The sequence below is a fragment of the Macaca nemestrina genome, chromosome 15, assembly GCF_043159975.1.
Source record: "Macaca nemestrina isolate mMacNem1 chromosome 15, mMacNem.hap1, whole genome shotgun sequence".
NCBI lineage: Eukaryota > Metazoa > Chordata > Mammalia > Primates > Cercopithecidae > Macaca > Macaca nemestrina.
In genome coordinates this window covers 56,859,004-56,883,560 of record NC_092139.1, presented here as the reverse complement: position 1 = coordinate 56,883,560, position 24,557 = coordinate 56,859,004, and the positions used below count along the sequence as shown (strand labels likewise).

The window sequence follows — 24,557 nt, the reverse complement described above, 5'->3', positions numbered from 1 at the left end:
AGGCTGGAGTGCAGTGGCGCGATCTCGGCTCACTGCAAGCTCCGCCTCCCGGGTTCACACCATTCTCCTGCCTCAGCCTCCCGAGTAGCTGGGACTACAGGCGCCCACAACCGCGCCCGGCTAATTTTTTGTATTTTCAGTAGAGACGGGGTTTCACCGTGGTCTCGATCTCCTGACCTTGTGATCCGCCCGCCTCGGCCTCCCAAAGTGCTGGGATTACAGGCGTGAGCCACCGCGCCCGGCCAGCTTTTTTTTAATGTTATTTTTATTTTTTGAGACAGAGTTTCTCTCTTGTCGCCCAGGCTGGAGTGCAATGGCGTGATCTCTGCTTACTGCCACCTCTGCCTCCCGGGTTCGGGTTTGAGAGATTTTCCTGCCTCAGCCTCCCAAGTAGCTGGGATTACAGGTGTACACCACCACACCCAGCTAATTTTTTGTCTTTTTAGTAGAGATGGGATTTTACCATGTTGGCCAGGCTGGACTGGAACTCCTAATTTCAGGTGATCCAACTGCCTTGGCCTCCCAAAGCGCTGGGATTACAGGCATGAGACACCACACCCGGCCAAATGTGTAGCATTTTAAGTCATTAAATTTGTGGTAATTTGTTACAGGAACAATAGGAAATGAGGTGGCTTGTTAGGCAGCAAAAACTGACTGATAGACTTGTGGAAGCCTTAGGACAAGAAAGAGAAAAGGGTGGTGCTAATACAGATGAGAAGGGTATGTGCTTAGAGGCACCAACAAGTAATGTAATGCTTTAGCAGATATTTTGAGGAAAATGTTTTTCAGAATACCTGCTTTAAAAAATACATATGAGACATTCATTTACTGGTGAATCTCTTGGTTAACAAGAATCTATGTGTTAGTGCTGGATGGAGGAAGCCGACTCAAAGATAAATGAAACTTTTTCTATGCCCTCATGAAACTCATGATTGCCCCAATCAGAGCTTGTCCCTTATGAAGCTGGGCCAGATGCATGGGCTTGTCCTTAAAGGAGCCTCATGGCACTTCCTGACAAACCTGGCCTCCCCTCCTCACCCCTCACCTCTCCTCGCACACTCTGGCTCCCTTCATACCAGCCTCTCTATCCCTCTATCCTTGATGCGTTTTTCTCTCCTTTTTTATTAGATGAACAGCAGAGGCCCACATTTTCCATCCACACTTTGCCCCAAGCTGAGCCTTCGTCTCTTGCCCTTGGCTTGGCACACGCATGACAACTCCTGGCAAAAGGACTCCTTTATTCGAACAGGTCTCCAGGACCACCCCAGTCTCTTCTGAAGATGTGTCCCCCACAAAGCCCTGCCCCAGCCCACCCTCGCTTGCTACACAAAGGCCTGGACAGCAGTCCCGTGCTGGGGTTGGGCCCCAACAAGATCCACCTGGTCTGAGACACTCTCTGATGGCCTCATGAGCAAAATGCTGCAGGAATGTGGAGAGGGCGGGGATGGCTTCTTCCCAGGGCCAGGGCAAGCTTCTCCTGAGAGGGCACAGAGAGGCTCTTTTACAGCAGGTAGCTGGGACAGGGATACCTGGGACAGGGAAGGGCTTCCACCTATAAGTAAAGCAGGGCAGAGGTGCAAAGGCACAGAATGACACAGTATCAAAGGGCAATCCTCAAAAGTTAACGTGTGATACTTCCACAAATATTTTGGTATCAAATATTTACTTAGTTCATTAGTGAGAGAGCTAGAATGATAAAGCGGGTTCAAAGGACTGGAAAAACTGACAGTGCATATCAGAATGACAGCGTCCAATGATAAAGTCAGATACGACACTGATTACTGTCCTGTAGGACAATGGAACCACTATCTTTCAGGTTATTACTCTGCCAGGAGAAAGGGTTGCAATGTATCAATATTCAACAAGTTAACATCCGACTTCATAGAGTCTAGTCCTTAATCAACAAACAATTTCATTTTTTAGTGTGGTATCACCCTAAAACTTAGCAGCCTCAGCTAGCACACATTTCTTGTCTTGCACAGTTTCCGAGGGTCTCTATGAGGTTTTGGTCAGGCTGTGAGCCTGGGCTGCAGCCTTCAGAAGGTGCTTCACAATCCGCTTCCAGGCCTACTCGGGTGGCTCTAGGCAGAGGCTCCAGATCTTCGCTGCATGAAGGGGGCCTCTCTGCACAGCTGGTTACAAGACCTGGTGGTTCCTTCCCCCAGGGAGTGATGAAAAGGGACATGGGGAGGGAGGGGAAGGGGGAGGAGTCAAGATGAAAGCCACAGTCTTTTTATAACCTAATCTCAGAAGTGGCAGCTCATCACTTCCTTTGTGTTCTGTTCTCTAGGTGTGAGTCTGTAGGCACAGCCCACTCAAGGGGAGGGAAACTAAGTTCCACCCTTTGGGGAAGGATTATCAGAGTGTGTGGACATTTCTTAAAAATCACCATATTACCTCCCCTAGGAAATCTGGTCACTCTCAGAAAGGCCTGCTTGGCAGCCAGTGCTCTGGTGTGGCTGCCAGAGGGTCACATAGTAATCTTTTGACTCGTTCCCATGTTTGGGGTAATTCTTCATAACAAAGGCATATTTAGGGACACCAGGTCATCCAGCGGGGTTGGGCAGAATAGGAGAACAGACAGGCTAAAAGGACAAGCTGGCAGGGTGGGAATGGGCCTGGAATCCTGGAATATCTTGTCACATGGGGACACTCTCCTATGGCCTTAGTGTGGGCTCCGGGCACCTGACCCAGCCCTGCAGCCAGTCACTAGATGGGTATTTTAAGAGGTTCCTGACACTGTAGAGAATTGGGCTGGTTGGGGGTTGGCAAGGGAGGCCAGATGGAGACCTTGGCCTTGGAGCCTTCAGGAAGGCTGTGGGGGAAAGGGCACAGGGAGCTTTTGAAGGAAATGCTGGGGTGAGAATTGGCCAGGCCTGGGGCTGACTCACAGCCTTCCTGAGCATCACAGAGTGAGCGGAGGAGAGACAGGAGGGCAGAGGTGGAGGCGCTGTGTGGAGTAGGGAGAGGACTGGTGCATCTCAGTGTCCCCCAAGATCTCCATTTCCACATGCAGGATAAAGGTGTGGGATTTTGAAGGGGAGCTGAGAAGAGTGTCTGACAGATGACTGAACAAATGCCAGGTGGTCCAGGCTATGAGTGGGCTGATGTCTTGGGTTTGGGAATCTTAGAGCAAGCCCAGATCCCTCCTGTCTTTGGGGAGCTGGAAGAGAATGCTCTTTCAGGGATGGAGGAGTAACAGAAGCCCTAGCGACTGGAGGGCAGCTTTGCCCAGCAGCTGGTAACCAGTAACAGGCAACGCGCCTGTCCAAGACCAAAAGATATGGAATTAAAAACACGACAAGAGCTCACGGGCAGTAGGGCCAGGCGGCAGAAAATTCTGTCTCCTATATAAGGTGGAGTTGCTTCCTGTGGGGGCTAGACAAGTGCTTCCACCTGGCACATGCTGGAGCAGATGGCTCGGATGCAGGGAGCGCAGGTAGATACGCAGTGCCATGGTGCCTTGCCTCCAGCTGATGGAAGTCCCACTCCCCAGCTCTGGGACATGCCCGTCCAGAAAATACAGGGGCAATGACTGACGCCACACCTAGCACAGCATTAGTGTTTGGAAGAACAAGAAATACTTGCAGTCTGCACACACCACACCTTGTGGTACCACTGGATGGGAGGCCGTGTCCATTGGACTTGGTGGCATGTGTTTATGTGGTCACCTTGAAAGCAGACTCAAGACACGGTGTTGGGGGTGAGCAGCGCACCTGCGAGGTGATCCCAAAACGCAGGTGTGTGGGGGTGGGGAAGTGAGATGGGAGGGGAGGAACAGCTGACACGGGAGGGGATTCTTATGAGCAGGGCTGGGCAGTGCCTGCCTCAGAGCTGTCCTGGCAGCAGGGACAGGGAACCAGGGCCCCTCTTTGCCATCAGTTATTTACCACTTAACTCATTCATCTCCCTGAACCACATGCCCCCCTGGGGCCAGCACTATTAGGTACACGTACGTGTTTGTTCTGCATTACTTTATTCATTAACAAAGTATTTATTCTTTTCTCACTGCCCTGATGTCTAAAAGTGTTGTTCTCTCTGAGTTAGATTGTAAATTTTTTAAGTTTCTTTTCTGGCTTTCTTTCTGCAACCCCATCATTTCATTGTTAATTTTCTGGACAATCAAAACTATCATGAAAAATACATGCACCTCAGATGTGAACTCACTTGTCCAGTGGTGTGTGGAGGCATCCTCCTGTGATGTCTACACTGGCAGGGGAGGGTGTGAGGGAGGCAGAGGTGAGAAGAGGGAGCAGGAGGTGGCTTTCTCCAGAGACACCCAGAGCAGGAATACTCCGATTTGATCATGGAAATCTCTTTTTCCCACTCAGTTAGTGACAGGCACTTGTCTGCTCTGGCTGTTGTCTGAGGATCTAACTTGGGTGTGGTTTCCACATTGGTCCTTTTGTCAAAGTACATCTTCCATATGTATTTGGGCACAGCAGGAGCAAGTGAGAAGAGGCAGGCCAGATGTCAGGTGGAAAGGAAGCTGGAGGGCAGAGGTGGGCATGACTGGGCTGCTGGGTGGGGGCTATGGACGGCGGAGAGTCTGGCATTACAGTGTGGCTCCTCAGGGCCTACCAGTCAGGGGAACCATCTGGGCCACTGAGATCCCCGAAAATCTAAAAACTCACCCCCAATATATGAATGCATTATGTATGTCTATGGACACACACGTGTTCTATCCTATGACACTGACAGTATATTATCTGGGAAATAAAATATACATTAAAATAAAAAAGATAAAAATAAAACAAAGATGAAATAAACAATATTTAAAATATTTTCTTGTTATGGACATGATCTTTTCTGTTTTTGAACTAAAGTGGTATTAGAAGGATTACTGACACTGTTGGACATCTCCATCGATTTCATAAACCTTGGTTTATAATTTCTGAGGCAGCTATTCAACCTTCTCAGTTTGGGCTGATTTGGGAGGACCCCTCTCAACACACCAGGTTCCCAGGGATCCAGTGAGTGCACAGAGCTGCCTAAATCACAGCACTCATGTTTTCCACTCCATTCACCAATCATGCAAAGGCTTGTGTTGAAATGTGGCTAAAACTTATTTTTTTATCTCCGTTTTTCTTACAAGGTATTTGCATTTTTATAATTTGTAGGCAAATAGCTTCAAAATCCACTAAAACACTTTGGAAGATTTTTAAACAGGTTAGAAAATCCTGTTTGCAAGTTTTTTCAATGTATGAGATACGAAGTTTTTAAAAATAAATGACATGCATATGTTATTTTTGGTAACAAAATCACATAAGGAGGGAAAAGTCCCGTGCACCATTTTTCAGTCTCTCTGTAGAGTAAGTTTTTTTGAAAAGCAGTTTCCTTAACACCTAGTGTTCCACGTCACCCTTCCCTTGAAAAGACAGCTTGAGCATGTTTATTATTTTTGGAAACACTGCTGGTTGCATGTTGATGACTAGCTCTTGTCCACCCACAGAGGACAGTTCAGCCAAAGAAGTGCCTGCCTTTTGTAAAAGAAAACCACCCACCTCGAAATCACTTGTCTGAGTACATCAGCTACACAGGGAGTTGCTAGCAGAGTGGTGTGAAGATTCTTCTCTGTAAGGAAATCTACACACTCTGGTGCATATAAACTGCGCAATATGCAGACAGGGTCTCACACCTGCCTCTCCACTGGGCAATTCCTTCTCTTCCCTCTGGATAGCTCATGGATTTTTGGCACTACAGTGCTTAGCCAAGCAGAGTTAATCTTTACACTGAGTATTAGAAAACATTATTTATTATATGCAGGTGAAATAAAAGTACAGATCGCTCTGTGTATCCTTCCCATACCCTACTAGATTGTCATGCACTCCCTTGGGGTTCCACATCCCGTCTTGGAGACCGCTGATCCAGGCTAAGTGCTGGTAGGAGCGAGCTTCCAGCTCCACTGCCTGAGCCCCTGCTTGTACTGGTATCCTAACTCCACAGCACACTGAGTCAGGGCAGGTGTCTTAGTCTGTCTGGCTGCTCGAACACCATACCGTAGACTAGGTGATTTATACACAACAGAAATTTATTTCCCACAGTTCTAGAGGCTGGGATGTCTAAGATTAAGACACCTACAGATTTGGTGTCTGCTGTGGGCCCTCTTTCTGGTTCATAGAGACATATTCTCATGGTGTCTTCACATGGTGTTGGGGGAGTGAGGGATCTCTCTGGGGTCTCTTTTATTAGGGCACTAATCCCAATCACAGGGACTCCACCCTCTGACCTAATCACCACCCAAAGGCCCCACCTCCAAATACCATTATGCTGGGCATTAGGCTTCAACATATAAATGTTGGGAGATGAAGCCATTCAGCCCATAGCAGCAGATGTGACCACCACTGTCACAGTGGCAAGGAATGTGCCTTCCAGGTTCTCCCAATGGATTAGTCACGGTTCTCTAGAGGGACAGAACTAATAGGATACGTGTACAGATGAAGGGGAGTTTATGAGGAGAATTGGCTCACAGGATCACAAGGTGAAGTCCCACAATAGGCCATCTGCAAAGCTGAGGAGTAAGGAAGCCAGTCCAAGTCCCCAAAACCTCAAAAGTAGGGAAGCCGACAGTGCAGCCTTCAGTCTGTGGCTAAAGGCCCAAGAGTCCCTGGCAAATCACTGCTGTAAGTCCAAGAGTCCAAAAGCTGAAGAAATCTGATGTTCAAAGGCAGGAAGCATCTAGCATGGGAGAAAGGTGAAGGCCGGAAGACTCAGCTAGTCAAGTCCTTCCACATTCCTCTGTCTGCTTTATTTTATTCCGCACTGGCAGCTGATTAGATGGTGCCCAACAAGAGTAAGGCTGGGTCTGCCTCTGCCAGTCCACTGACTCAAATGTTCATCTCCTTTGGAAACACCCTCACAGACATACCCAGGAACAACACTTTGCATCCTTCAATCCAATCAAGTTGACACTCAATATTAACCATAACAACCGTATTGTCTGCTAAGGGTGCCCAGTTATGGATCCCCGGGTCCTATGCGGGTATTTCAGATGTGCGTTTCTGATCCTTGTATCTTTGTAAGGTAAATGCATGATTCCCATTTTACAGACGATGAGACTGAGCCTGGCAGGCTTCAGGTATTCAGGCTAGAGAAGGGCAGAGGCAGATGGCACAGCACAGGCTGCCTCTACTTACCATGCCTTTCTGCTATCCCCACACCACTGTCTTGCCGCCTCTTCCCTGCCTTGCACACTTCTATTTGGTAGGGGAGAGGTCATCCGGCCAAGATAGAATTCTCTCACTCTTTACTTCAGTGAACCATTGCCCTGGACTTGCTAGAGCTACCCCCCAGATGTCCTCAACCCAGGGCTGAGAAGTAGACTTGGGGATTGCAGGGCAATGTCCTCATCAGGGCTTCAGGCCAACATTGACTCTCAGCAGGATTCTGGCCCATCCTTACCCTCCTAGGCACAGGCTGCTCCTCTCATGGACCTGGCCTCGGGTTGAATAAACTCACAGTTCATCAACCAGGCTCAGGTGGTCAATGCACCTTTATGAACTTGAGAAGCCCCTTCTATCTCATCGTGGATGCTGAACCCTCAACTTGTAGAAAACTTGTAAGGAGTGCACTTGGCCAACTAAGTCTTCCTGTTTTTAAGCTCTGAGAGATTCTTTAAAAGCATAAACAAATGGAGGTTGTTTTGGAGTAAATATTCCCCAAGAGCATTTAGAGTGAAACATGAGTAAGCAACATATGGGCTACATTTCCTTCAAAATTCACACATTTTAGAGGAAAGGGGCTTAGAAAAGTACATCCCGAACTTTTGTTGAGTGGAAAAATATCTGGAAAAATGACTGGATCTCATTCTTGTCTTTTTTTAAAGCATTTAATTATATCATCTAAATGCAATTTCTGAGACTCGCATTCATGCGGAGCCCATTGTTTAAAAAACATTCTCTACCTCTGTCCTTCTTCCCCCACAGGATTTATTTGTGTTACTGGCAAAACTTGATGTCAACCCCTAGAATCCAGTCCTGTTAAGCTGAGGTTGGGGGAGGAGAGGGCCACCTTCTGGTTTTCACAGTAAAGAAAGGGATGCCCGGAGGAGGGAGTCTGGCCTCAGTGCCCGGCTTACCTACCACCACCATAGTTTCTGCTGCATATTAGCTAGTGCCAAAGAAAGGGAGCACTTAAAAATACCAGACCTTGCGCTTTGCAGATGCTGCCGCCGAGGAAAGTCCTGTACTACTAGCCATGGTCAACCCTACCGTGTTCTTCGACATTGCCGTCAACGGCGAGCCCTTGGGCCGCGTCTCCTTCGAGCTGTTTGCAGACAAGGTTCCAAAGACAGCAGAAAATTTTCGTGCTCTGAGCACTGGAGAGAAAGGATTTGGTTATAAGGGTTCCTGCTTTCACAGAATTATTCCAGGGTTTATGTGTCAGGGTGGTGACTTCACACACCATAATGGCACTGGTGGCAAGTCCATCTATGGGGAGAAATTTGAAGATGAGAACTTCATCCTAAAGCATACAGGTCCTGGCATCTTGTCCATGGCAAATGCTGGACCCAACACAAATGGTTCCCAGTTTTTCATCTGCACTGCCAAGACTGAGTGGTTGGATGGCAAGCATGTGGTCTTTGGCAAAGTGAAAGAAGGCATGAATATTGTGGAGGCCATGGAGCGCTTTGGGTCCAGGAATGGCAAGACCAGCAAGAAGATCACCATTGCTGACTGTGGACAACTCGAATAAGTTTGACTTGTGTTTTATCTTAACCACCAGACCATTCCTTCTGTAGCTCAGGAGAGCACCCCTCCACCCCATTTGCTTGCAGTATCCTAGAATCTTTGTGCTCTCGCTGCAGTTCCCTTTGGGTTCCATGTTTTCCTTATTCTCTCCCATGCCTAGCTGGATTGCAGAGTTAAGTTTATGATTATGAAATAAAAACTAAGTAACAAAACAAAACAAAACAAAAAAACAGACCTTAAGGATCTGCATCAGGTCAGTTTCTTGTTTCCACCGGCAAAATAAACTGACTTGAGGCGGTTAGAAGGAAGAAGGGAAATTATCGAAAAGATGTTGGGGCTTCTGGAGGAATTCAAGGAAGAATTGGATTGGACAGGTCTGGGGACTTCTCTTCTCTGCAGCCGTCATCAACAGGACTTGGCCCTCAACTCCCAATGCTGTGATCCCATTCCAGATCCCAGGGGCAGGACTTTGTGTTCTAGGGTTCGGCGGGGGGAACCATCCCCAGCCCCAGGAAGAGACTTGCATTCTGCCTCGTCAACCTTGAACAATTAAGCGTGTTCACCAAATATACCTTCCCACACTCTGCGGCTGTTTAGCAGCCCCAATTTTACTGATACACTTCTAAAGTACAGCCTCCTTCCTTCCTCCCTTCATTCTTTATTTGAAGAAATATGTATCTTTTTCAATTAACAGCTAATCAACAATAGCTAATAATTTAGTATTTACTATGTGGTTTACTATGTGAAGTATACAGTAATTATTAGCTGTTGGACTTTCCATGTATTATTTAATTTGCACAAAACCCCAGGAGTTACTGTTTTCCTACTATCTGATGACCACCATTTTACAAGGAAACTGAGGACAAAGGAGTCTGTCCAGGAGTGAGGACTCTTCTCTGGCTTCCCAGTGGCCTCTGACGTGTGAGCTTCTTGAGTCTGGGGTCACAGCATAGCCTGCTTTGTACCCCACACCCCAGCACAGAGCCCTGGGCAGTGAGGGGCTGCAGATTTTTGCTGTATGACATTGACTCTCTTGGCCTGCTCCTGCGAACCTCTGGCCTGGGAGGAGAAAAGACACAGTTTGGTAAGCACTAAGCAGACTAAAACAAAACAAAACAAAACAAAACAAAAATGTTTGTGGTGCCCTAGCAGCTCCTGAATCAGGATGAATGACCTTCCTCATTAAGTCCAAGCCACCCTTGGCTGCCGTGCCCTTATTTGTGATTGCTCAGCCTGGACCTAGAAAGCAATCTGCTATCTACTGGGACTGGGCCATTGTCTTATCAGAGATGGGAGGCCTGCTGGTTCAGAGATTGTGCAATCAGGAAATCAGTCTCGAAGGAGAACTCTGAGGTTTCTTAGCCCATTCGGGTGCCATTGGGCAAGCTGCTCATTTCAACATCTTGAGAGACCAGAGACCAGAATACACTGAGTTACTCACAGGTTGGCACGGAGATTGCGGGGGAAGGATCTTTGCTATGAAATGGAATGAGTTCTGGTATCTCTTTGGGGCTCAGAATATCCTGGAGGTTTGGTCTGTTGGGAGAGGAGACACAAGGGACACCCTCATGCCCAAACAGGCATTCCGCTTTTCTGTTTCAATTCAAAAGGACTGGCCTTCCATTCATTTGTGGTTGGATAGGGAATGGCAATGTTACCTAGTCAACCTATTCCTTCCTCCTTGGCCTCCCTTGGCCCCCCTCCCTCCTTGTATTCCTCCATGTTCTAAAAAGGGACTCTGAGTTGGCCTAAGTAACCTTATGAAATATATGATTTGGTTGGAAGGCATCTCGGCTTTAGGCATGACAGACAACCTGTTTTATTTTGTGAGCTGTCTCTCAAGCTCTACCCTGCAGGACAGCAGGGAAAATGCATTGCTGCCGTCACATCCTGGAAGCCCAGTCCCAGGCAGCGCTGTCTGTGGTCTCTTTAGATTGACACAGCGCTTTGGATGGCTCAGCCCTTCTCAGAAGCCCTTCCAGACCTCTCTGGGATGGTGAGGCTGTAAGGGTTGCGCTGGTCTTCTCAGGCTCTGAAACAAAGTCCAGCTGGCCCCTGGCAGCCATGGGCTCCAAGACCATGGGTTCCATATCCATGGATTCAACCAACTGCAGATCAAAAATGGATATATTTTTAAAAAGGTAGGTTGCATCTGTACTGAACGTGTACAGATTTTTTCTTGTCATTCTTGCCTAAATTATACAATATAACTATTTAATAGCATTTACAATGTATTAGGTATGGTAAGTAACCTAGAGATGATTTAAAGTATATGGCAGGATGTGTGTAGGTTATACGCAAATACTGTACTACACCATTTTATACAAGGGACTTCAGCATCAATGGATTTTGGTATCCACAGGAGGTGCTGGAAGCAATCCTTTCTGGGTACCAAATGATAACTGTACGAGAGACCAGGTGGCTTAAACAGAAATTTATTTCTCACAGGTCTGGAAGCTGAAGTCCGAGATTAGGGTGTTGGCAAGGTTGGTTTATCTTGAGGCCTCTCTCCTTGGCTTGCAGAGGGCTGTCTTCTCCCTGTGCCTTCACATATATGTGTCTGTGCCCTAATCTCCTCTTACAGAGACACAAGACCCGTTGAATTAGGGCCTCACCCTTCTGACCTCTTTCAAGGCCCCATCTCCGCATACAGTCACATTGGGAGTAGGTGCTTCAACACACGAATCCAGGGGGCACAATTCAGTCCATAACTGGATTCATTTGACCTTGTGGCTCTGGTCTCAGGATTGCCTTGGTGTTTGCTGGCTGCTGTCCTCTGGGCCCTTTTGGTCAGGTGCCTCTCCTGGCCATGGGCAGGTCTGGTACTCATTGTTGCAGCCTGGGCTGGAGGATGTGTGCTATGCTATTCCAAGGGGTCCAAGAAAGGAGCAAAGCCAATGCCCTTCTGCTCTTGGTATCCCCTCAGCCTGGACTTTGGCCTGGAGGGAGAGGCTATGGGCAGGAAGCTCCTCTCCTGCTTCCTACCTCAGCCTTGTCTTCCCACAGTGGCCAGACAGGATGGGTAACACCCCTCCCTCTTGGTGACCCCTGGGAGCCTTCTAGGTGACACATTTTTCTTCTTCTATCTGGTATCCATTCTTTTCTTTCTTCCCTTTCCCTGGGTCTATGAAGATGGATGGAAAGAGAGGTGGTGAGAGAAACATGCTTACATATAATGAATAATGTCAAAAGTGAGTTTAAACATTGTGACATAACCATACAAAGATGTTGCTATGGTGTGAATATGGCTTGTCCCCACCAAAAGTCATGCTGGGGCTTGGTTCCCAATGTGACAGTGTTGGGAGGTGGGACTTTTCATAAGTGATTAGCTTGTTAAGAGGAGTTACGGCCTTTCTCACAGGAGCGAGTGCTGCTCTCTGGACTGGAATTCTGTGGGGTCTCCTTGGCACATGCACACACCTGCCTCCTTTTTCACATCTCTGCCATGTTCTGATATAGCTCTAGGCCCACCAGAGGCAGTCACCCAATCTTTGACTTCCCAGCCTCCAGAACCATGAGCCAAAATACACCTCTTCTCTTTATAAATTACCCAGTATGAGGCCTTCTATTATAGCAACTTGAAACAGACTAAGACGGATGTGCTCCACTTTCTTCCTGTAAAGGAGAGCCATGGTGAGGGCCCTCACAGAGCCTGGACAAACCCAGAAACCACAAAGGGTGGAGGGGAGGAGCTTCTTCTTCTCCCCATACTTGCTCAGAGCAGCATCTGCTCCTGTCCCCTCTCACCAGCCTGTATATTCACAAGCTTCTCAGGGCCTCCCAGGCCATGGTCCATCTGGTGACTCTTACCTCTCTCCTGCCCCTTGTGGGCCCAGGCTCCCATTTTTGCAGTCTGGGTCCCCAGGGGATGGGGTGTCTGGTGACTGACTCACACTTTGAGCTTGGCCACAGAAGCCAGAGGTCCTTGCTGGTTGAGGACCAGCTATCCACCCTGTGCTCAGTCCCTTGTGGCCAAGTAGGGACAGGGCCATGGGGACCATGGTCAGCCCATGAGTGAGACAGATACTGGCAAAGGCAGTTGCTATCATTTCTGTATGTTATACAGTGAGATATGATAAAACCAAGAACTTTCCCAAGTGCTTGAACTAAATGAAGACTGCACGGTTTGAGTTCAGAATCAAGAGGAACTTTGGAGAGTACCAAGGAAAGCCCAACCTCCTTGTTTCACAGCCAGGCAGGTTGAGGGTCACGCAGGGCATGTGATTGCCAAAAGTGACCTGGATGGGAGACTGGGCTGGGCTCAGAGTCCTAGCCGTGGAAAGCCAGGTGTCAGGTGTCAGGCTGTATTTTGTATGATGGTCAAGGCCCAACTGGGGCAAGACCTGCCTGTGTGCACAACCCTGCTCGGCCATGGGGATATATTTGTATTCCCTCATTTCCTCAACTGTAAAATGGGAATATTCACAGGGGCACCTCCTTGTCTTGGTGTAAACATATTTAAAACAGGTGCTGCACACAGTACCTGATTCATAAAGGCAGTGAGATTTGCCTGTGTTAAAGGTTGGAATAGATCATCTCAGAAAACATAACAATGTGATTTCCAGAAGAGAAGAAAGAGGCACTGGAGGTCCAGGGGCTGTCAGATGAAGCCCGCCATCTCCATGGTGAGCTGCCCACCCACTCATTTGATGAGTCCTAAATGGGCACGTGCCCTGTTAACCTTCCGGGCAAACGGCTAGACACTTAGACCCAGCACATGCGACATCCACACAGTCCGACTGAGAGAAGGCATTGTGGAGGCTCTGAGTGAGTCCTGGGGGCTTACAGGGGAGTGAGAGTGTGCAGCAGGGACATCTGGAAGTGCATTTGATGTGGGCCCAGGAAGCTTTTCACCCTTGTGCAGCGTGGAAATTCTCCAAGCAGAGGGGCCAGCCTAATGGTCCCACATGCTCAGTACTCACTTGAGAAATACGTTTTAAAGACCACCAAGTGCCAGGCAGAGTCCTAAAGTGGAGGGATAGTGAGCCCTTCTGCAGTTCATACTAATAACCGAATCAGCTTTCATGGCTAAAAAAGACACTCATTGTTTACCCCTTAGAAATTCTGGAAGTGGGTAGTCCAGGTCAGGCCGATTCCATCCTAGGGGGCCACCATCCCCAGCCTGTAGGGTCTGTCTTCAGGCTTGCAACTCGGGGTTGCAATCCAACTGCTCCCCTACTCTGGCATTGTTTCCAGTGATGGGAGTGAAAAAAGCCTTTCCAGGAAGACTCCGCCCCACCCCCCACAGAATTCCCCTTCCCATCTCCTGGCCACCCCTAGGTGCAAAGTATGCAGAGGAGACACAGCAGGCTGTCTGGCCTCTGTGGATGCAGGTGGAGTTGGAAATGGTGGCTGCACTGTCAACTCAGAGGGTAAGCCACATAGGAAAGGCCACATTCCACCAAGTTCAGTTTGGGCAGTGGTGAGCCTGACCCAGAACAGCAACTGCAGAACCTGAATGCTGGGGTTGGTGTCAATGTAACTGGCGGTTCTGGTCATCAGGAGTGGAAGTGCCTCTGGCCTCCAGAGAGGGCCAGGCATCTGTGTGGCTCTGCTCATGCCGATGAACCATTTCCTGAGCTCCAGAACAGCACGGAGCATTTGGGGATTTCATAACAAAGGAGCACTTGCCTTCATGAACCGTCAGACCTCAGAGTGAACTCACTTCTTTGTGGCCTTGTTCTAATGAAGGAAGATCAGAGTGCTCTGCATCACAGAAGCAATTGACAAAACCCTTCTACATAAAACCAAGGTGATGACATCATCCAAATTCATGAGTAGTGCTGTCTTCCTGCTTCTTGCTACATGATGGCCTAGCTGAGATCAAAGCGTTCTTCAAAATAGATTTTAAAATTTAGAGAAAGTGTCCTTTTTCTTCAAGCTGAAGGAACAGCAGGACAACTTTTACATTCTTTGCATTTCTCCAATGTGTATCATCTGTGCTGTTCCAGAGGCAACGAGGGTCAGGTGCTTTCAGAAATATAGTCAGCTCCCTATATTCCTAGGTTCCTCATGCACGGATCCAACCACCCAAGAAAGAAAGATAGTCCACAAAACAAGCAAAACATAATATAAACTTAGAAACACATGATAATGACTATTTCTATAGCATTTATTAGGTGTTAGAAGTAATCTAGAGATGGAAAAGAAGTGGAAAAACTGTGAGTTCTGAAAGTATGAGAGGGGAAAAGTCTGCCTCTGAACACATGTCCCCACTGGGGAACCTGAAAATCCATATCATAGTAGAAGGATTTAACCTTACCTAGAGCTGAAATGGATTTAAGGAGTTAAGCAAAATATAAAAATAGAAGAAGCTGTGGGAAGATCCCTGTAGGCACCCCTCGTCCCCAGCTTGAGCCCGGGGAAGTCATCCCTGGCTTCATCTTACAGGGGTCCTTGAGGACGGGAGCCAGTGAAATTGGGGAGGGACCACAGGGTGAAGGAAGCATCTAGCTGAACTTTGTAATAATTTTGATTAAACACAAATTTTCCTAAGCAGAATCTGAGGGTGGGAGGCAAACAGGAAGTGCAGATATGAGTACAGAAGCCATAGCTGACAGTGCAGGCAGGTAGGGAGGGGTGAGACCTGAGAGCCTTGCTTGCTTTCTCAGTGGGGAGGCTTGTAGCTTGGGGCAAGATCTCAGCCCTGCTGGCTGGTTGCCTGGATACAAACTTGGTGCTGTTGGTGGGGCAGAGCGGGAGTGAGACCGGCCTTGCTGGCTGCATGGGAGCTGGGTGAGGCCCATTACCACCAGCTTTCCCCCCACTTTCATGGTGACCTGTATGATGCAGCAGAGGCAGCCATAATTTCCCTGGGAACATAACTACACTGGCCTGAGAACTGCCCCTCATCGCCTACAGTGGCTGCAGCAAGCCCTGCTCAAGTAGAATCTGAGCTGAGACCTGTCTAGCCCTGCCCCGACCTGATGACTTTTCTCTACTGGCCCAGCCGAAGACGAAAGACATAAACTGTTGGGAGCTCTGTGGCCCCACCCATTGCCTAAGAAATCCAAGTACTTATAAAATACTGGCCAATTTAGGGCAAGCTTATATCCTCCCTATACTACCATAGTTGATGCTCTCTTGAAAGCACCACCTCCTGGCTGGATGCCAACTAACTCAGGCCTTTACAGCAACTTATAGCAGAACAACTCTGCTCCAAAGAAGGAGAAAACAACAGCTAATTCCACTGCCTATAACACCCTGGCTAAACAGAGATGATGAGTCTGTTCACATGAGAACTTCACTGCTAGTATAACCAGCATTCAAGAAAGCCAGGACACTAAAGAAAACCATAGCCAAGGACTGTCACAGAGCACACTTCACTCCCTTACCACCTCCACTGAAACAGGTGCTGGTGTCCACAGCTGGGAGACCTGAAGATGGATCACATCACAGGACTCTTTTCAGACATTTCCCCAGCACCAGCCTGGGGCCCTGGAGCCCTTGAGAGGCTACACCCAAAAGGGCAACAGCAATCACTGGAGTCTGGCTCTCAGGAAGCCCTGTGCTTAAGGAAAGGGGAAGAGTACCATATCAAGGGATCACCCCATGGGACAAAAGAATCTGAACTGCAGCCCTTGGGTTCCAGATCTTCCCACTGAAACAGTCTACCCAAATGAGAAGGAACCAGAAAAGTAATTCTGGTAATATACAAAACAGGGTTCTATAACACTCCCAAAAGATCACACTACCTCTCTAGTAATGGATCCAAACCAAGAATAAATCTCTAAATTGCCAAATAAAAAATTCAGAAGATTGATTATTAAGCTACTCAAGGAGATACCAGAGAAAGAAGAAAACCAACTTAAAGAAAATTTTTAAAATACAGTATATAGATGAAAAAGTCTCCAGATAAATAGATACCATAAAGAAAAGAGACCCACAACTTCTGGAAATGAAAGACGTACTTAGTGAAATGCCAAATACACTAGAAAAATTCAACAGTAGAATCGAATGAGTAGAAGAAAGAACTTCAGAACCCAAAGAGATGGCTTTTGAATTAACCCAATCCGACAAAGAAAAAAGAATTTTAAAAAATGAACAGAGCCTCCAAGAAATTTGGGATTATGTTAAACAACCAAACATAAGAATAAGTGGTGTTCCTGAGGAAGAAGAGAAATCTGAAAGTTTGGAAAACTTATTTGAGGAAGAAATCAAGAAAAATGTCCCCAGTCTTGCTAGAGATCTAGATATCCAAATACACGAAGCTGCAAGAACACCCAGGAAATTTTATCGCAAAAAGATCATTACCTAGGCACATAGTCATCAAGTTATCGAAAGTCAAGATGAAGGAAAGAATCTTAAGAGTTGTGAGGCAAAAGCATCAGATCAGCTATAAAAGAAAACCTATCAGATTAACCGCAGATTTCTCAGCAGAAACCCTACAAGCCAGAAAAGATTGGTATCCTATCTTTAGCCTCCTTAAAGAAAATGATTATCAGCCAAGAATTCTGTATCCAGCAAACTAAGCTTCATCAGTGAAGGAGAGAGAAAGTCTTTTTCAGACAAACGCTGAGAGAATTTACCACTACCAAGCTAGCATCATAAGCACTTCTAAATGGAGTTCTAAATCTTGAAAAAAAAACCTCAAATACACCAAAATAGAACCTCTTTAAAGCGTAAATCTTACACAGCCTATTAAACAATAACACAATGAAAAAAAAAACCCAAGGTATTCATATGACAACTAATAGGATGAATAGAATAGTACCTTACATCTCAATGCTAATGTTGAATGTAAATGGCCTAAATGTTCTACTTAAAAGATACAGAATGGATAAAAATCCACCAACCAAATATCTGCGGTCTTTAAGAGACTCACCTAACATGTAAGGATTCACATAAACTTAAATGGGTGAAGAAAGGTATTCCATACAAATGGAAAGAAAAGTGAGCAGGAGTAGCTACTCTTATATAGACTATATAGACAAAACATACTTTAAAGCAACAACAATGAAAAAAGACAAAGAGGGACATTATGTAGTGATAAAATGATTAGTCCAACAGGAAAATATCACAATCCTAAATATATATGCACCTAACACTGGAACTCTCAAATTTATAAAACATTTACTAGTAGACCTAAGAAATGAGATAGATGGCAACACAACAATGGGGGGGACTTCAATACTCCAGCGACAGCACTAGACAAGTTGTCAAGACAGAAAGTCAACAAAGAAACAATGAATTTAAACTATACCCTAGAACAAATGGATTTAACAGATATTTGCAGATCATTCTACCCAACAACTGTAGAATATATGTTCTTTCCATCAGCACATGAGACATTCTCCAAGATCATATGCTAGGCCACAAAGCAAGTCACAATAAATTTAAGAAAATCAAAATTATATCAAGTACTCTCTCAGACCAAAGTGAAATAAAAATTCAAAGTTAACTCCAAAAGGAACACTCAAAACTATGCAAATACATGTAAACTAAATAATCTGCTCCTGAGTGATCTTTGGGTCAACAATGAAATCAAGATGGAAATTTAAAAAATTTTCCAACTGAATGATAATAGTAATACAGCAAAATTGGTGCTAAGAGGAAAGTTCATAGCATTAAATGTCTACATAAAAAATTCTGGAAGAACACAAATAGACAATCTAAGCTCACACCTCAACGAACTAGAGAAACAAGAACAAACCAAACCTAAACCCAGCAGAAGAAAATAAATAACAAAGATCACAGCAAAACTAAATAAAATTGAAACAAACAAAATATAAAAGATAAGTGAAACAAAAAGCTGGTTCTTTGAAAAGATAAAATTGATACACCATTAGCCAGATTAACCAAGAAAAGAGAGAAAATACAAATAAGCTCAATTAGAAACAAAATGGGAGCCATTACAACTGATACCACAGAAATACAAAAGATAATTCAAGGCTATTATGAACACCTCTATGCACACAAACTAGAAAACCTAGAGGAGATGGATAAGTTCTTGGAAATATACAACCCACCTAGATTAAAACAGTAAGAAATAGAAATTCTGAACAGATCAATAACAAGTAGCGAGACTGAAACAGTAATAAAAACATTGCCAACAAAAAAAGCCCACAACCAGATGAATTCATAGCTGAATTCTTTCAGACATTCCAAGAAGAATTGATATCAATCCTACTGAAACTATTCCAAAAGATAGAGAAAGAGGGAATGCTTCCTAAATTATTATATGAAGCCATTATTACCCTAATGCCAAAACCAGGAAAGAACATAATAAAAAAAGAAAACTACAGACCAATATCCCTGATTAACATGATGCAAAAATCCTCAACAAACTACTAGTGAAACAAATCCAACAGTATATTAAAAAGATGTATATTAAGTATATTAAAAACAGTATATTAAGGGATGCAGGATTGGCTTCATATACACAAGTCAATAAATGTAATACACCACATAAACACAATTAAAAACAAAAACCACATGATCATCTCGATAGATGCAGAAAAAGCATTTCACAAAATTCAGCATTGCTTTATGATTAAAGCCCTTAGCAAAATTGGCATAGAAAGGACATACCTTAAAGTTATAAAAGACATCTGTGACAAACCCACAGCCAACATTATACTGAATGGGGAAAAGTTGAAAGCATTCCCCCAAGAACTGGAATAAGACAAGGATGCCCGCTTTTACCACTTCTATTCAACATAGTTCTGAAAGTCCTAGCCAGAGTAATCAGACAAGAGAAAGAAAGAAAGGGCATTCAAATTAGTAAAGAGGAAGTCAAACTGTCAATCTATAAATTCAATGCAATTCCCATCATTGTTTGCTGATGACATGTTCATTTATCTAGAAAACCCTAAAGACTCATCCAAGAAGCTCCTAGGTCTGATAAATAAATTCAGTAAAGTTTCAGGATACAAAATCAAAGTACACGAATTAGTAGCACAGCTATACACCAACAGTGACCACGCTGAGAATCAAATCAAGAACACAACCCATTTTACAACGCTGCAAAAAATAAAATACTTAGGAAAATACCTAATCAAAGAGGTAAATTATCTCTACAAGGGAACTACAAAACGCCACTGAAAGAAATCATTGACGACACAAACAAATGGAAACACATCCCATGCTCATGGATGGGTAGAATCAACATTGTGAAAATGACCGTACTGCCAAAAGCAACATATAAATTCAATGCAATTCCCATCAAAATACTATCATAATTCTTCACAGAACTAGAAAAAAAATCCTAAAATTCATATGGAACCAAAAAAGAGCCACACAACCAAAGTAAGACTAAGCAAAAAGAACAAATCTGGAGGTATCACATTATTTGACTTCAGACTATAGAAGGCTATAGTTATCAAAGCAGCATGGTACTGGTATAAAAACAGGCATGTAGACCAATAGAACAGAATAGAGAACCCAGAAATAAAGCCCAGTACTTACAGCCAACTGACCTTTGACAAAGCAAACAAAAACATAAAGTGGGGAAAGGACACCCTATTCAACAAATATTTGTGGGATAATTAGCAAACCATATGCAGAAGAATGAAACTGGATTCTTATCTCTCATCTTACACAAAAATCAAATTAAAATGAATCAGAAACTTAAAACTAAGTCCTGAAACCATGAAAATTCTAGAAGATAACATTAGAAAACTTCGTCTAGACGTTAGCTTAGGCAAGACCAAGAACCCAAAAGCAAATGCAACAAAAACAAAGACAAATAGATGGAACTTAATTAAACTAAAACACTTCTACACAGCAAAGTAAATAATCAGCAGAGTAAATAGACAATCCACAGAGTGGGAGAAAATATTCCCAAACTACGCATCCAACAAAGGACTAATATCTGAATCTACAAAGAACTTAAAAAAAATCAGCAAGAAGAAAACAAATAATCCCACCAAAAAGTGGGCTAAGAACAGAATAGGCTATTCTCAAAGGAAGATATACAAATGACAACATACATGTGAAATAATGCTAAACATCACTTTTATCAGGGGAATGCAAATCAAAATTACAATGTGATACCACTGTACTCCTGCAAGAATGGCCATAATCAAAAAATCAAAAAATAATAGATATTGGCATGGATTTAGTGAAAAGGGAACACTTTTACACTGCTGGTGGGAATGTAAACCAGTACGACGGCTATGGAAAACAGTATGAAGAATCCTTAAATAACTAAGAGTAGAAATACCATTCGATCTAGTAATTCCACTACTGGGTATCTACCCTGAGGAAAATAAGTCATTATGTGTAAAAGACACTTGCACACGCATGTTTATAGCAGCACAATTTGCAATTGCAAAAATATGGAGCCAACCTGAATGCCCATCATCCAACAAGTGGATAAAGAAAATGTGGGATATATATATATACACACACACCATGGAATACTACTAAGCCATAAAAAGGAACAAAATAATGGCATTAATATCAACCTGGATGGAGGTTGGAGTCCATTTTTCTAAGTGAAGTAACTCAGGAATGGAAAACCAAACATCCTCTGTTCTCACCCTTAAGTGGGAACTAAGCGATGACGACGCAAAGGCACAAGAATGACTCTGGGGACTTGAGGGGAAGGGTAGGAGGGGAGTGAGGGATAAAAGACACACAATATGTACAGTGTACACTGCTGAGGTGTTGGGTGCACCAAGATCTCAGAAATCATCACTAAAGAACTTATCTATGTAACCAAACACCACCTGTTCCCCCAAAAATATTAAAATAATTTAAAAATTTTTTTTAAAAACACAATAATTTAGTAAACCCCAAAGCTAACTAATTATAAAATCATTTTCACATACATTCCTTCATTTGGTTTTCTCAATAATATTCTGAGGTAGGTTTCAGATTAAGAAATTGAGAGTTAGAGAAGTTAAGTCATATGTTAAAAGTTCTTACAGTTGGTAAGTCCATGCACTGATCCCATTGCTCTTCCCAACTTCCCATAGGTGATCAATCATACTACTACAATTTCCTTCATTCCAATAGGTGAATGGACAAGGGTTATCTTTCAAAAATCAGAAAAACAGGTGAAAAATTTTGTCTTGAATTGTTGTCCATCCTATGGCACACTGTAACAGTGAAACTTTGGTGTATGATTTAGGTGATGATGCATTTGAACATGGGAGGGAGGGTAAGGACTGGGTCCTTGATCGTACTTCTCAAATGCTTATGCATAGATGGATCCCCTGGGCGCTCATTAAAGTGCAAACTTGGATTCCATATTTTGAGGTGGGACCTGGGCTTCTGCATTTCTGTAGCTCCCTGCTGATGCTGATGCTGCCGGTTTGTGGACCACACTTTGAGCAAGGGAGTAGCTATATTTGTAGAGACATGATCATGTGCTATCTGTTTGCCTCCTCTGAACTTACTGAGTTCATTTTTGATTAAACAATAGGAGCAAAAAGGCAAGAACAGTGTATCTAGCGTAAAGGAATACATGAACAGTTATGCCAAAAAAAGAAGTAACCTAGAGATGATTTCAAGTGTATGGGAAGATGTGCATAAGTTATGTGTAAATATGATGTCAATTTATATCAGGGCCCTGAGCTTCCGAGAATTTCGGTATCCATGGGGGTCATGGAATTAATTACTCCCAACCCCTGCACCAAGGGCCGACTGTATTTGAAATTTTCTCTAGTAAAAAGATCCTGTCATTCCCTCCCATCGTGTCAGGGTGCTGGCTGTATAAGGGGACACAATTTAAAATATACCAGCATCCCCCTCCAACCAAACCTTTGGGGCAGTGTGTTGTGAGGACAGCACAGGAGGAGGCTGGGTTCTGAGACCCCTGTCCTAGACCCAGGTGGACGTCTCTTTTCATGTCACGAAGACAGGGTCTTTCATGGAGTCATATATGCTCTTTAAACCTGTTTTAAAATAGAAAATAATGATCTTGACCTTTTCTTCTTGCAGGCTGTGGCCTCACTCCAGAGGAGTCCAGGGCTCAGGTGGCCCCAGTACCTGTGGTTGGGGTTTGTCCTCAAATTTCTGTTCTTTGTTATCTCTTCCTCCTCTGTTGGTTTCGCCCTCAGACCAGCTCCCCTTCAACCACCAGCCATAAATGGGACACAGTGTTTCCTTTTTCATAGCCCCTAGGAGAGAGGCTTTGTCTCCCAGTCATGCAATAACAGGCTGTCCTTCCAGCTGGATTGGGCCAGTTTATGTCATGGCTACTCACATCAATAGCATGGAGGAAAGCCAAGCACTGATTGGCCAAAGCCCAGATTCATGAGTCAATCAGAGGCAAGAGGAGGTGGGATTCTCAAGGAGGGCCAGGTCTTAGGAGAAGGAGGCCTGGAGCTGGGGCAGAGCTGTCTTCCCCAGACACAGGTGAGGGCAGAGCCTGGGCATACTAGAATTTTACATAGTATAGAAATATGGTATATTTTATATAGTTGAGTAATTACTATACTAGCAATTGGAGAATGATCTAGTAATTGTAAATAACTACTCTAGTAATGGAGATAACTGATCATCCTATAAATGACTGATCAGCCTGCAAACAGTCATGAAGCCCGAACTACTTTCAGGTGCAGTGCAGGATAGGAAGGTATGGGAGGGAGAAATTCAGAAGCCCTGCCCTCCAAGAGCTTGCAGTGTTGATGAGAACACGCAACACAGGCAAAATCAGTGAGTGGGGAGTGGGTAGTCCTGAGTGCTGGATGGATCCACGCAGCCCAGGCCTCTCAGATGGACTCACGGGTGCATCCAACACATCGCAGGGACACTCAAGCTAAACTTAGTGTTTAGCTTAAAAACTGTTCATCAGTGCTGGGATAACTCATGTGTTTGTTTTTTTAAAGTCTTGCAGTTGAAATACTTGTGGCGTTCTTGACATGTAATGTGGTTTAAATTTGAAATGTGAAATTGGTTTTAGACTCGTGAGTTTAAGTTGATAAGTATATGGGAATGTTATGAAGTTTACAAATCAGCATTGCAATGCCTAAGAGAACATTGATTCTCTACAGTTCTGACTTTGGTTTATTAGATTTAAAGGGGCTGTTTAAGTACTGTGTTAGTGTTTCATTGCTGCTGTTACAAATTACCACTAACATAGTGGCTTAAAACAACAAAAATGCATGATCTTCCAATTCTGTAGTTCGGAAGTCTGGCCTAAGAATCACTGGGCTGAAGTTGAGGTGCTGGGAGGACTGTGTTCCTTCCCGGGGCTCCAGGAGATACTGCCTCCTTGCCTCCTCCAGTGTCCAGAGGCCGCTCCAGTCGGGCTGTCCAGTGGTCCCCTCCTGCCATCTGCAGCCCCACCTGGATAACAGTCATCTGCCTATGTTATGGTCAGTTGTGTAGCCGACTTAGTTCCCTCTGCCACATAAATTCCCCACTTCCATATAAACTAACGTATTCACAGGTTCTAGGGATTAAGGTGTAGTCTTTTTTGGGGAGGTCACTATTCTTCCTATCACGAGTGCTCAGAACATTTTTCCTCTGGGGTTTATAAGATGCCTTCACGGAAAGTCATGTGAATTGGGGTTGATTTCCTAGTGTGGCCATGCTTGCATCTTCAGGATAGACCGTCCTTGATGGGCTATGGCTTCTTTAATGTATTCCTGGGTTGTATTTGCTACTATTTTACTTATGATGTTTCCACCAATAATTATAAAGAAGATAAGTTTATTGTTTTGTGTATGCTTTCTCAGAATAGGGTATCTTATTTGCTGAATAAAAATAAATATGAAGCTTTGTCTGTTTTACTGACCTAGAATACTTAAAATGGCATTGGAATTACCTGTTACTTGAACTGAAGGTTTTATCAGATTTCATAGCAATCATCTGGACTTTAGTGGGAAGGGTTCAGACCTTTAGTAACAGTCCCAGTTGCTTCACATAACTTCTCTGTTTAGATGTTTTATTTCCTCTGAGGTCAGGGGTGTATTT

At 44.5% G+C, this 24,557-nt stretch overlaps 1 long non-coding RNA gene and 1 pseudogene across 2 annotated transcripts in view; both read left to right on the top strand.

Annotated features, from left to right (window-relative positions):
• LOC139358525 (uncharacterized) overlaps positions 1 to 24,557 on the top strand; it is a 178,797-nt gene that overhangs the window by 115,908 nt on the left and 38,332 nt on the right. The window lies entirely within an intron of this gene.
• LOC105486766 (peptidyl-prolyl cis-trans isomerase A pseudogene) lies at positions 8,182 to 8,803 on the top strand (annotated as a pseudogene). The gene has a single exon (XR_011613630.1). The product of XR_011613630.1 is annotated as a peptidyl-prolyl cis-trans isomerase A pseudogene (transcript).